Source organism: Cavia porcellus, unplaced genomic scaffold, assembly GCF_034190915.1.
Source record: "Cavia porcellus strain 051 isolate PalLab524CR breed Dunkin Hartley unplaced genomic scaffold, mCavPor4.1 scaffold_13, whole genome shotgun sequence".
Taxonomy (NCBI): Eukaryota; Metazoa; Chordata; class Mammalia; order Rodentia; family Caviidae; genus Cavia; species Cavia porcellus.
In genome coordinates, this window is record NW_026947496.1 from 28965786 (window position 1) to 28980213 (window position 14428).

The window sequence follows — 14428 nt, forward strand, 5'->3', positions numbered from 1 at the left end:
AACAGTGCAGGAGCGTTCCTTTTTCCCCACAGCCTCTCCAGCATTTGTTGTTGGTAGTTTTCTTGATCCTGGCCATTCTTTCAGGAGTGAGATGGTATCTCAGTGTGGTTTTTTTTTTTTTCTTTTGTCTTTTTCCTTTTTATCGGTACCAGGGATCGAACTCACGACTGCCTGCTTGCAAGGCAGGCGCTTATGCCGCTGAGCTAAATCCCCAGCCCCTCTCAGTGTGGTTTTAATTTGCATTTCTCTAATGACCAATGATGATGAATATTTTATCATGTATTTATTTGCCATTTGTATTTCTCCATCTGAGAATTACGTATTCATCTCAGATGCCCACTTTTGGATTGGATCTTTGAATTTTGGGGGTCTGAGTTTTTAAAATTCTTTATATGTTTTAGACAAAAGTCCCTGGTCTGAGGGGGAGTTCACTAAGATCTTTTCCCAGTTTGTGGGTTTTCTTTTCACTATGCTGGAGATTTCTTTTGACATGCAGAAACTTTTTATTAAGAAGTGGTCTCAGTTATTGATTCTGAGAAGTATTTCCCATGTGATTTGAGTCCTGTTCATGAATTCTCTATCTACCCCTATGTCTTCAAGGTTTCTACCCAATTTGTCTTCCAATAGATTTAATGTTTCTGTTTTAATATTCAGATCTTTGATCCATTTAGATTTTAATTTAGTACATGGTGATAGGCATGGGTCTATCTTTAGTTTTTGGCAAATGGAGAGCCAGTTTTTCCAACACCATTTATTAAAGAGACTATTGTTCTTCCAGTGAAACTGCTTGGCTCCTTTTTCAAAGATAAGGTGGTTGAGTGTGTTTGTAGTTGTGGTTGTGTCTTCTAATCTATTCCATTGATCTTCGGCTCTGTTTTGATTCCAGTACCATGTTGATTTTACTACTGTTGCTTTGTAGTATAACTTCAAGTCAGGGATTGTGATGCCTCCTGCCTTGCCTTTGTTGCTTAGAATTGCCTTTGCTAGTCTAGGTTTCTTCTGGTTCCAGATGAATTTTAGGAGTCATTTCTATAGATTTATAAGGTATGTTGATGGTATTTTTATTGGGATTGCATTGAATCTGTATAACAGCTTTGGGAGAATGGCCATTTTCACAATGTTTCTTCTTCCTATCCATGAGCAAGGGATGACTTTCCATTTTCTGAGATCATCTTCAATTTCTTTTTTAAGTATATTATAATTTTCCCTGTATAGGTCTTTCACTTCTTTCGTAAGAGTAATTCCTAAATATTTCATTTTTTTTGCTTACTAGTGTGAAGAGTGTGATTTCTCTTATTTCCCTCTCTGTGATTTTGTTGTTAGTGTATAGGAATGCTATTGATTTCTGAGTATTGATTTTGTATCCAGCTACATTGCTGAATTTATTTTATCATATCTAAGAGTCTTTCAATGGAGTTTAGGGGGTCTTCTATGTAGAGTATCATGTCATCTGCAAACAATGATAATTTAACTTCTTCTTTTCCTATCTTTACCCCTTTTATTTCTCTCTCTTGTTTAATTGCTATGTCTAGTACTATATTAAATAGGAGTGGTGATAAAGGACATCCTTGTCTTGTGCCTGATTTTAAAGTAAAGGCTTTCAATTTTTGTCCATTTAGTATGATGCTGGCTGTTGGTTTGTCATAAATGGCCTTTATTATACTGAGGTAAAGACCATCTATTCCAATTTTCTGTAAAGTTCTTATCATGAATGAATGTTGGACCTTATCAAAGGCTTTTTCTGCATCTATGGAAATGATCATATGATTCTTACTTTTGGCTTTATTGATATGGTGGATTACATTTATTGATTTACGTATGTTGAACCATCCCTGCATTCCTGGGATGAATCCCACTTGGTCACGGTGTATAATATTCTTGATGATTTGCTGCATCCTGTTTGCCAATATTTTATTGAGGATTTTTGCATCTGTGTTCATTAGGGAGATTGATCTATAGTTCTCTTTTTTAGTTGGGACTTTCTCAGGTTTTGGTACTAGAGTAGTATTTGCTTCCAGGAATGACTTAGGAAGGATTGCTTCCCTTTCAATTTCATTGAATAGTTTGAGGCGTGTCGGCATTAGGTCTTCTTTGTATTTCTTGTAGAATTCTGCAGTGAATCCATCTGGGCCTGGGCTCTTCTTTGTAGGTAAGGACTTAATTGCATTTTCAATTTCATTAATAGAGATTGGGCTATTCAGCAGCTTTACATCCTCTTGATCTAGCTTTGGTACTTCATATGTTTTTAGGAATCTGTCTATTTCTTCTGTGTTATCAAACCTTTGGGAGTAGAGGTTTTAGAAATAGGTGTTGATGATCTGTATTTCTGTAGAGTCTGTAGCGATTTCACCTTTTTCATTTCTTATTGCATGAATTTGAGCCTTTTCTTCCTTTTTTTAAATAAGGTTGGCTAGGGGCTTACTGATTTTATTTATTCTTTCAAAGAACTAATTCTTTGATTCGTTGATTCTTTGGATTGTTTTCTTAGTCTCTATTGCGTTGATTTCTGCTCTAATTTTTATAATTTCCTCTGTTCTTTTGGCTTTGGGCTTGACTTGCTCTACTTTTTCTAGCTGTTTGAGGTGTAGCATCAGGTTATTTGTATTCATTCTGTTTTCCTGATGTGGGAACTCAGTGCAATAAATTTTCCTCTGAGGACGGCTTTCATTGCATCCCAGAGATTCTGGTAAGTTGTGTCTGCATTTTCATTTTCTTGTAGGTGTTGTTTAATTTCTTCTTTAATTTCCTCTGCGACCCACTGATTACTCAATAGTGTGTTATTCAGTTTCCATGTGTTTGTGGGATTTTTGCAGTATCTTTTATCATTAATTTCTAATTTCAAAGTGCTATGATAACATGCTAGGGATGATTTCAACTCCTTTGCATTTGTTTAACTATGTTCTGTGAGCTAATATATGGTCTATTTTAGAGAACGACCCATGTACTGCTGAGAAGCATGTGTATTCTGATGTTATTGTGTGGAACATTCTGTATATGTCTATCAAGTCCATTTGTTTACATGTATCATTCAATTCTGTTATTTCTTTGCTCATTTTCTGTCTGGTTTATCTGTCCCTTGGTGTCAATGGCATGTTAAGGTCTCCTGTTACAATTGTGTTACTGATAATTTGAGTTTTCATTTCTGTTAATAGTTGTTTTATATAACTGGGTGCTCTGGAGTTTGGTGCATATATATTTAAGATAGTTATCTCTTCCTCTTGGAGTTTTCCCCTAACGAGTATATAGTGACCTTCTTTGTCCTTTATGATCATTGTTGGTTTAAAGTTCACGTTGTCTGCAAACAGAATGGCTATTCCTGCTTTTTTTTTTTGGATTCCTCTTGTGTGAACTATTGTTTTCCATCCTTTGACTTTCAGTCTGTGAGTATCCTTCTGGGTTAGATGGGTTTCCTGTAAAAAGCATATGGTTGGATTTTGTTTCTTGATCCATTCTGCTAGTCTGTTTCTTTTGATTGGTACATTGAGGCCATTTACATTAGTGGTTATAAGTGTTTTTTTTTTTTTTTTTGGTTTTTTCCCTTTTTATCGGTACCAGGGATCGAACTCATGACTGCCTGCTTGCAAGGCAGGCGCTTATGCTGCTGAGCTAAATCCCCAGCCCGGTTATAAGTGTTATATGCTGGTTTATTGTTGACATGTTATCTCTCTGCTGTTGCATCTTTATCTTCCTGTTCTGTTTAATTACCTGCTTTGCTTAGTGGTTTTTTTCCTTTGTGTATCTAAACTGTCTCACTATTTTTTGCAGGGTTGGCTTGGTGTTCGTGAAGTTCTTCAGCTGTTCTTTGTCATGAAAATATCGTATTTCACCATCGATTTTGAATGATAGTTTTTCAGAGTACATCAGTCTAGGTTGGAAATCATTTTGCTTTAGGATCTGGAATACTTCACTCCATGCTCTTCTTGACTTTATTGTTTGTGCTGAGAAGTCTGCTGTGATTCTGAAAGGTTTTCCTTTATAAGTGATCTGTCTTTTCTCTCTGACAGCTTTTAATAATTTATTCTTGTGTTGGATTTCTGGGATGGTGATTATTATATGTCTGGGTGTAGTTTTATTTTGGTTATGACTATTTGGAGTTCTATAGGCTTCACTGATCCTGATGTCAGTTTCTGATCTCATGCTTGGGAAATTTTCAGCTATTACTTATCTCAATATCCTCTTGACATCCTTTGTGTTGTCTCCTTCTTTTTCATTAATCCCTATTAATCTTATGTTATTTTTCTTTGCCTCATCTTGCAGTTGTTGAATTGTTATTTCCTGATTCCTTGTTATTTTTAAAAGATCTTTCCTTTCCTGTTCACTAGCTGCAATCCTATCTTCAAGGTCTGAAATTCTATCTTCACTTTCATTGAGGCAGTTTTTACAACTTTCAGTGGAGTTTTTTATTTCCTGCATATCTCTGTGCATCTGTGTTATGTATTCTGTTTGTTTCTTATATTGCTCATCTAGGGATTCTATCTTTTTGTTTAGTTCTTCCAATTTTTTAACTGTGTTTTCTTTAGATATATCCAGAATCTCACTTCTTTTATCATTTCTTCTTTTACTTGGGAGATTATTTCGAGTTTGAATTTCTTTAAAGCTTCCTGGAATTGCTTGTTTATTTCAGTAGCTATTACATCTGATATTTGAGGTGTATGGCATACATTTTCTTCTATATATATTGCTCCTAGGGTTTCTTGAGATGGGCTGGAGATTTGAGGTTGTAATTTGGTCTTTCGTTTTGTCATTTTCCTATATTTCTGTGTCTCAAGTGTTATTTGAAAGCTTCCTCAGGGTCTGTTGGAAATCCATTTCTATGTTCACAGCTTCTGGGACTCTGGCACCCAGTTCCCCCAGGCCGCTGGGCCTCTGGAACCTGGAACCCTCTTCTGCCAGTTTAGAACTCTGTAGTTCCAGATAAGCTGGGCCCCAAGGACTATGTGCGCCGGCCTGCTTGCTCAAAACTCCACAGTTCTCCGAGCATAGCTGGAATGGGGAGGCGGATGTCGGCGCCTCAGACCCACTTAGCCACTTCACTGCACCCGGAAACCTGGAGGGTCCCAAACAGTCTGGGCTTAGGGCAGAGTACACTGAGCACTCACCGCAGACCCAGGCCATGGGCCTCTCGAACTGGTGATGGTCGCCTGCTTGCTGAGCAATTCACCGAGAGAGGGAATTTTTACTGGCATGCAAATTTCGGCAGCGTTTGGGTCTGGCTTTCAGGGATGTTAGGCCTTCTGATAGATGCGCAATAGTAACTCGTTTGCTTTACTTTGTTTTTCCCTAATGACAAGTGATACTGAATTTCTTTTTATATGTTTGGTTGCATCTATATCTTTTCTTTTCTGTTTCCTTTCTTTTCCTCATCCTACTTCATCTCACCTCTTTCTTTTTCTCTCCCTCTCACTCTTTCTACTTGAGACAGGTTCTTCTTACATAGTTCTGGCTGATCTTGGACTCATTCTGTAGCCCAGGATGACCTAGAACTCAGAGCAATTCTCCTGCCTCAGCCTTCCCAGGGCTGGGATGACAGGCCTTTCGCTCAGCCTATGCCTGTCTATTTTATTCAGTGGAACGTCCAAGCCACACTTTCACTCCTTTTGTAACGTTTGTTTGTTTTCTTATTGAGTTATAGAGCTCTCTATCTAACATGGGTAAAATTTTCATCAGATATGTTACTTGCAAATGTTTTCTCCCAGTGTGTGTCTAGTCTTTTTTATTCTCTTCACAGTATCTTTTGTGAAACAAAAGTTTTAAATTTTGATTAAGTTCAGTTTACTGTTTTTTATGTGTGAGTCATGATTTTGCTGTTGTAGCTAAAAGGTCTGCCTAACTCAAGGTTACAGACATTTTCTTTTTTTTCTAGAAACTATAAACTTCTACGCTTTACATTTAGGTATTGGACACACTTTATGTGAGGTCTAAAGTTCCTCTTGCTGCACAGGAATATCTATTCATCCAGCATCAATTGTTGAAAAGACCATCTTTTCCCTACAGAATTGTCTTTGTGCACTGGTCCATGGTAAGGTACTCTATACATGTGGGCCCGTTATTTCTGGGCTCTCTATTCTGTTTCACCTGTGTGTTTTCCCTACTGTCTTGCATACTGTGGTCTCACAGGAAGTCTTACAAATTAGGACCTCAAACACGCTCATCCCACTGTTGTTGCCTCTTTCTGAAGCAGCTCTGCAGTCCTCTTTTCTGAGGGTCTTTAGTTGTGCTGCTGTGACTACCATGATGTCTTGAACTGAATGTTGATCGCTGAAGTCATCTTGACTTTGGGGAAGCCAGAAGTCACACAGTGTCAGATCCCATGAATATGGTGGCTAAGGACACTGTGTGATGCTTTTCTGAGCCTGCCTTTCCCTTGGATGACATCAGCGGTGGCTGCACCCACTGTATTTTCCTGAGTGTCAAAAAGACACTCAGGAAGGAGGACTCCAGAGCTGCTGCAGAGGGTGGCAGGAAAGTGGGATGAATGTGTTCAATTTTGAGAGGGAAGGTTTAATGATAATGTGTCCTAATTTGCTGTAGTTTTTTTTTTAAAAAAAGATCTAAGCATATACTGTATTTTTGATCAGCCCTTGTACATCTGCACAGTAAATCTAAAAAGAAACATGGGCAGGTTCTTTGTGACTCTTGGCCACTACGACAGAAGCAAGCCCCAGGCATCCCCTGCAGGGCCAGTATCCTTTCTGCCCTGTGTCAACCCCTTTTGCTGGTGCTTTATTCCTGGAAGCTGCAGGTCGCACTCCAGGCCCTTCCTGTCTGGTGGATGCTTGCTCTGCTCTGGATGCTGTCAACTCCCACAGGCCTTTGATACCAACTGCTCACCTCTGTCAGGTAGCCCAACCCCAAGCTCTGGGCCACATCACCAGCCCGTGCACATGGGGCTCTGATATGACAGGCACTGGCATACACACAGGTCCTGTTGGGCTATGATGTGCTTTTTTGTGAGCACTCATGGGAATGTGTGTCCTATCTCCTCTTCCTTTATAAAATTTATTTTTATTAGCATTTCTTTGAAGGGCACAGTGATTATGTTCCCTGTGTGGAGCTGGAGCACATCATAATGCATCTTTTTTTTTTTTTTTTTTTTTTTTGTAGGTTTCTCCTGACCACTTTTTTTTTTTTTTTTTTTTTTTTTTTTTTGTCTTTTTCCTTTTTTATTGGTACTAGGGATCGAACTCACGACTGCCTGCTTACAAGGCAGGCACTTATGCCACTGAGCTAAATCCCTAGCCCGCATCTTATTTTTTTTAACATTCCCTGCTCCCTCCGTGTCTTGGTCTCCTTCCCATTTGCAAAAGATCTACCTCCTTGTTTCTTATATCTAGTTTTTTTTTTTGCTTTCCTTTATTTATACTGTATTTTGTGTTTCTGATATAAGAGAAAGCATGTGATATTTAAGCCTGTGTGTCTGATTTGTTTCACTTACTATTATGGTCTCAAGGTGCATTCATTTTCCTACAAATGACTCCAGTTTATCTTTATGGCAGAGCAGTGCACCATGGTGCATAAACACATTTTCTTTACTCATCCATGTGTGGATGGACATGCAGGCTGCTCCCAAGACTTCCCTTCTCAGAGCTGTGCTGCTCCACACATGGGTGTGCATGGGTCTTGTGATAAGACTTTCACCGTTCCAGGAGACCATCTTGGGAGAACAGCTGGGTCAAATGGAATTTGTAGTCACTGCTCCTCTCCAGGGGACCCAGACACTCCCAGCAGCAGTGCCAATGTATCACCCACCTCAAAAGCAGGCACAACACCCCTGAGAGGTTCTCCCCACCATCCGCCCCACTGCCCTTCAGTGCCCTGAATAGGACAGCAGAAGAGACAGTGTGTGAGACGGATGAAATACAGAAAATTCTGCATCAACAGAGCCTGGTGGCGACTGTCCCCAAAACAAAGGAAGCAGAGTGATGTATTTTGAGTGTGGGTAACAACTTAGAAGTCAATTTGGGGTTTCTTATGGGTCCTACTGAAAGCCCACACTTACTGCATGTTTAGAACCTGGAGTGTTACTTGAAAATGATTCTCATTACTTGAGACTCACATGAATTCATAGTTAATCCTTCACAACAGTTAATAAAAGGGAATTAATAAAAAAGATGGTGTATTAAGTGCTGTAACCCCCCAAAAGAAGAAATTATGTTCCCCCCATGATGAAAAGAGAACAAGCATATTCCCACAAACCCTTTATTTAGTACCACTGATCTATTTATGACCCAAATAATTCCCAACTTTCAACACTGTTTCTTGTTGGAGATTAAGTTTCAAACACATGAATGTGGAAAAGCATATCTAGACTACAATAATGGACTACCTGAACACAGTATTGTCTTCAGTCTAGTAGTAAAAAACTCAATCTTTTAATTTTGTTTTACAAATTATATTCCAAAATGCCAAATCAACAAAATTCAGAAAATCACACAAATGTTTATTTTGAAAATTAATATTAATGACTTTCATTGGAAAAGATCTTTTAAGACCAATTCCAGATTTCAAAGTAAGTGTCCTAACCAAATTAAGACTATATATAAAATTAAGACTATATATAAAACTTAAGAGATTATATGCTGCCTACCAAACCAGCGATTAATCTGTAATACATGGTATGGGCGTTCTTTTCATTTTCTGCACCTTTAGTTTATAATTTTAGTTAACTTACAAACTTACTCAGACTTGAACTAGGTTTGACTTCAATTATGTTAGGCTAGAGTTGGCAAAATTTATTTCATACTTATGTAGGAACTAGAGTCCAGCACATGTTACACTTCCATGGTTCCCTTTGTCAGCTCTTGAAGGAGCAACACCTCTAAAACTTCAGCATTTTTGTGCAGAGCTCTAAGGCTTTTGGTTCAAAAATCACAGAAAAAGGAAAGGGCAAAGAGAACGGTGTCCTGAGCAGCTGATCTAAGAAATGTTCCCACAATGACCATGTGGAAGAATTGGAATAACTTCTATAAAGAACGTTCAGCACCTTAAGGACTCAGTCTGGATTTCCGGGAAAGTCTCTCTGTATTGCTTCTTATTTTTCCACCCAAGCAACTGTGATGAGAAGGCATTGAGAGAAAAAAGGTTTGAAAATGTTTGTAAAGTTTAGAGCTAGATTTTAAAGCCATTCTGCTCCTTCTCCAGAGTGACTCTAACTTTGGGTAAAGAAATCTTTCCTGTAGCCCAGCCAACTCCATCAGGAATAATTTTGAGGTCTAAGACCATTGCTCTTGTGGGCAATAACATTTCCTGGCCTGTCACTGTCTTCTTCTGTTGGATGTTAAGGGAAGTTTTATGCATTTTGAGTCATAAGTCATTGCTTTCTCTATCCTTAAGATATTTTTATGCTACTTAATAAGTGGTGAATTAATAATGGCAGGAAGAAACAAGCCAAAGAAAGATTGAATGAGTAGGGAATCAACCAGAATGGGGGGGGGGAGCTGCAGTGTTAAGAAAACTGACACTGATGACGCACAGTGCACAGCGTGAGGAAGGAGAGAGGGAGGCAGATGCTATGACATCGTCTTCATGAGGCGACAGGACAACGACTTCGAAGTTGTTGAGTAACAGCAGCTACAGACTCAGTGCCAAATTATATAACAGAAAACAAATCTGGTAGTGTTGGAGAAAATCCCATATCTAGTGAAAAAAGATTTTGGTATCTGAGCCCCGCTTTCCAGAAAAGGACTAAGGAGAAGAGTGTCCTGAGCAGCTGAACTGAGAAATGTTCCTGCCATGTCCATGTGGAAATACCATTGGAATAACTCCAATAATCAAAGTTCAGGGCCTTAAAGACTGAGTTTGGATTTCAGGGGTAAGTGCAAGTCCATCTCTTTTGTTTCTTGTAATTTTTCCAGGCCCCAAGAGTGCTGAGGAATCAGAAAAACTAGATGCAGTGGAACCAGGTAGAGCCTGTTCATTTACCTCCAGGGGTGGTCCGGCACTACTTTTCAGGACCCCTTTCCAAAGGCTGCTGCTGAGTTTCTTTAGGATTCTTGATGAGAACAGCTGGTTCTCATCAAGATGATTTTTAGAAGAGAAATGGGGTAATCTGCAAGAGAAGTGGGGTAATCTGCAAGATAAGTGGCCGTTAACCTTGAGGTGTATCCCAGGCACAGCACTCACAAATATTTGGAGACCTGGTAGCTCTAGTTGGAAAGAACTCAGTACAAAAATTGATAACTGTTAAAAATGTGTGAACAGAGACAATATATGGATAAAAGGAGGTGAGAGATGGATCTACACTGATGCCTCATTGGAGACAATTCTCCCTTAAGATGAGGTAGCTCCTTCTGGAACCTAACAGCCATATATAGAAAGAGGTAGAGGCTTTTCTTGGTTTCAGAAAAGGAGTTGAGCAGGATGGTCCTGAGAATGGTTTTCATGTAAACTGAGGAACAATGTTGTATTCCTCTGAACAGAAAAATCAATTGGGCACGTAAACTGGCATATTGTATGTATATTTCAGGTCCTAAGAATTGCAAGGACATTTGGAACAACAAGGGGAGTCCCCAGAGTGTCCTCATTTTATTTGGCAAACAGCAGGCTTAGGTAAATCTCATTCTATTCAATGTCTACAATCATTGAAAAAGAAAATTATATATATATATATATATATATATATACTTTGTAAAAAATCTATTTCTAATATATCTTCACCATCCTTACCAGCATTATAACTTTATTTTGGAAAACTACCTCATATGTGTGACATATTGTGACAGTGACTTGTACTACCTAAACCTCCCTCTGGAAGCTGAAGGAGTCCACTGAAATCTGTCCAGGTTTTCTTCTAGACAAGGGCGAATCTTTTGTTTAAAGTGACCAATTAAATTCTCTCTTGAGACCTTAGATACTGAGTACAGGGAGATGAGAAAGACGATTAGAGACTCAACCTTTCTGATTTCAGCAACTGAGCAGCTGTTGTAGCCAATGCCTTCGACCTCTGGGGTAGCTCTCACTTCAAATTGTTTGAATGAATTCACTTGTGGATGGATGTAGTGGTGCACAGCTGTAACCCAGTACCTAGGAGTCCAAGGCAGGACAACTGCCAGGAGTTTGAGGCCAGCCTGGGAGACATAGTTCAAGACTGAACTACATGGCAAGACTGTCTCAAAACAAAAACAAAGACAAAAAACAAAAACAAACCAAATCAGTCAATCAGCTGATCCATAACGAAGCAACTATCACACAGACATTTTCACTGATACAAACTTAAAAAAGATTGTCAATATGAAAAAAAGAAATCAGTTATGAGCTAAAAGTGATTGGCATTTTTTTTTCAGTACTGAGGATCAAACTCACAACCTCACGCTTGCCAGGCAGATACTTATGTCACTGAGCTAAATCCCCAGCCCTTGATTGGTATGTTTTTAAAGATATTTTCTTAAGGAAGGAAAATTCCTAAAATCCATAAAACTCTAGTAAGGACTCAAAATAAGAGTATATTCTATGATATAAGATACAAAAATCAAAATATAATAATGGGCTGTAAAGAAAGAATAACTGACAGTTATAAGACTCCAACCTGGCCTGACTCTCCCAGGCCTCAGCCTGCTTGCCAGCAGAAGCTCTACTCTGCTGGGAACTCAGCTTGGCATTGGAAGCTGTCATCAGCAAACACAGGATAGTACATAAAAGTGGACAGAGAAGACTGCAGGTCCTGGAGACACATGGAGACACCCAAATATTTACATTTACAATGGACACTTAAAGGGATTCTGCCCATTGAGGCACAAGGTTACCAGAAAACTTTTATCACAGATGTTCATTGAGATCTTCCTGCCTAATGTCTCCAGCGTTCTCTCAATTTCTTTAAAAGGGACACACTTCTCTTTGTTCAGAGAAGTTCTCGTCATGCTCTCTGCCTGAACCCACGCACAATAAATTCCATACCATATTGCCATTACACAAGCCTGGTGGTCTCCTTTGCTTATCTATTTTAAGCAGTATTTTTAAAAGTTTTCACTTGACAAGTAATGTGATAGCAAATTAATGAAGACCAGAAATAATAAATATCAGAATGAATATCGCTCAAAAATAGTGTATATACATCAATGTTCTTGAAACTTTTTAAATTTTAAAAACAATAAAATCTAACAAAACACAGCAAAGCCAATCAAAACAAAGCAGCAAAATTGGTACAGAACTTCAAAGCAGTATACTAGGAAAATAAAAGTAGCCATCAATAGTTTATCTTGCTATCTTCACAACAGTTGTCCATTTCATCAGGTATAGCAAAATCAAACCAAAACAAAATAGAATGAAACCAATCAAAACAGAACATTGAATAAAGCAAAACAATCAGAACAAAACAAAGCAGTGAGAACAATATTGGATTTCACAGATAAGATATAAGGAAATCTCTCATATTTGCTATATTGCATACTGTTATCCTCCCAATAGATGCTCAGACTACTCAGATTTTGTTGGCCCTAGGCCTGCAAAATCAGCCAAATAGTACAAGTATTTACTTGCTTTTTGTACCTTAGGTGCTATCAACTCAGTCTGTCCTCTGAACCAGTTGGTTGTTTATGGGGGTGGATGGGTGTTGATTCTCAGCCTACACACTAGTAGGCTCATGAGAGGCGCTATTTGACTTTTTTCTTCCTGGGTCCTGCATGGCTTGTTTGGCTTACCAGAAAGGCTAGCTAGTTAGCTTGTTGGTGGTCTCCTTCCGGTCCCAGCATGGCTGATTCTCAGGAGGTGCTAACTTTTCTCTTCCTGTGGCTTGCGCAGTTTACCAGAAGACTGGTTAGTGGGCTTCTTGATGGTCTTCTCCTCTTGAAACTCTTTTGATTGTGTATTATGCAAAAGAATTTTTGAAAACTTTAGATACCTCTTTCACCAGTTTTAACTTGACAATGAAAGGGTTTTTTAAATCAAAATATCAATAACTTGTTTTGTAAATAAAACATTAAGCATTTTATGAAGTGAAATAAAATGAGGAATAACCATTAAAATAGATATTTCATGCCACAATTTGACTTCAACAAAATTTATAACCACTTTGTTGTGTAATTCATACCAAATTTAGAAGTAATCACATAACTTTTGTCTGTGGATTTTACCACATAAAGCTGGTGTTTTGGGAAAATATTCCAGCTTCATTTGGGCTGACTAGTTTCTAAAGTACCTACTTCTGTTGTTCTGAAATCAGAACATTCCCACTCTGGCCAATGCTGTCCTATAGCAAAAACACAGCAAACAAGGAAAGGTAAGATGAAGTTGTTAATCATTCACTGGTTATCTGAACATCGATATCTGGAATTATGTCTTTATTGACAATCAGCAAATGTTTAGACTTCAAGCTTTGGCCCAAATGCATCTCTCTCTTAAAGTGGCAAGAAGGATGTTGTGAGCATAGGCACATTTTTAGGAAATTTTAGGAAATAAGTTGAGGCTGGTGGAAGTTGACATTGCAAAGTAACTGTGTCTCTTTCCATTAAGAAGTCCGCACAGAGGCAAGAGAAAGGTCCAGACATAGAGGTGAGCAGTACAAAGATGGTCCTACAGACCAGGAACTAGAAGAAAGATTCTTAATAAAGGAAACAGAGCAAACTGAGAACCACTAACTAAAAATTTAAAGAAATTTTATGACCAGGAGATGAAAAGCAAATTACCCAAGATATTCAGGGCAATACTATTTGAGGGCAATCAACTCTTGGAACACCTCGGTGAAGGGAGGCAATGCCAGAGAAAGAGATGCTCCTATAGCACCTATCTGAATGTATTTCAACTAAAATTAGTTGGTCGACCAAATTTCCTCATCATATTACACATCGGAAGAGAGGGAAGTTAGTACGTCCCTCAGAAAAACTGTGAAACCAAGATTCTGTTCTCAGCTAAGATATTTTAATACCTTATTGAGATAATTTAGTGTTACAAAAACTTCTCAGATATTCTGGGACTCAGGGTATTATGTAAGTACTGTTCTGAAATAATCTTTGAAACTCTCTTTGAATTGTTTCCAGATGAAGGGGTAGGGATGACTGGGAGTGGGGCAGAGCCAGCCTAAGGTCAGGAAGTGGCATCCAAGGGACAAACTTAAGGAGGCACTCACTCTCAGGGGCATGAGCCTGAGGGGAGTGGACCTCCTTAATTCTGTCCTCCCCTGTGCCAGCCCTTGAATTACGTACAATGAGACTTAGATCTAAGAGTGTGAATATCATAATTCTTATGTGGTAGGTTTGAAGTGCAAAATGTACATAGTCACCACAAAAGGCTAGAGAAAAATTTGCAGAAATGGAAGAGGACCCAAAAGCTCTGTAGCTGGCAAGGGGTGGAACACGTCCTGGCATGCCAGTTCCCTGGGTATCCATAAAGCAAAGGTCAGCAGCTGCTTTTCTGTTGCATGCGATTCACTAGGGAAAGAAAACAATAATTGGAGGGCACAGTGAAAGGTAATCTGTCCTCATAAGTGGGCTTAGAA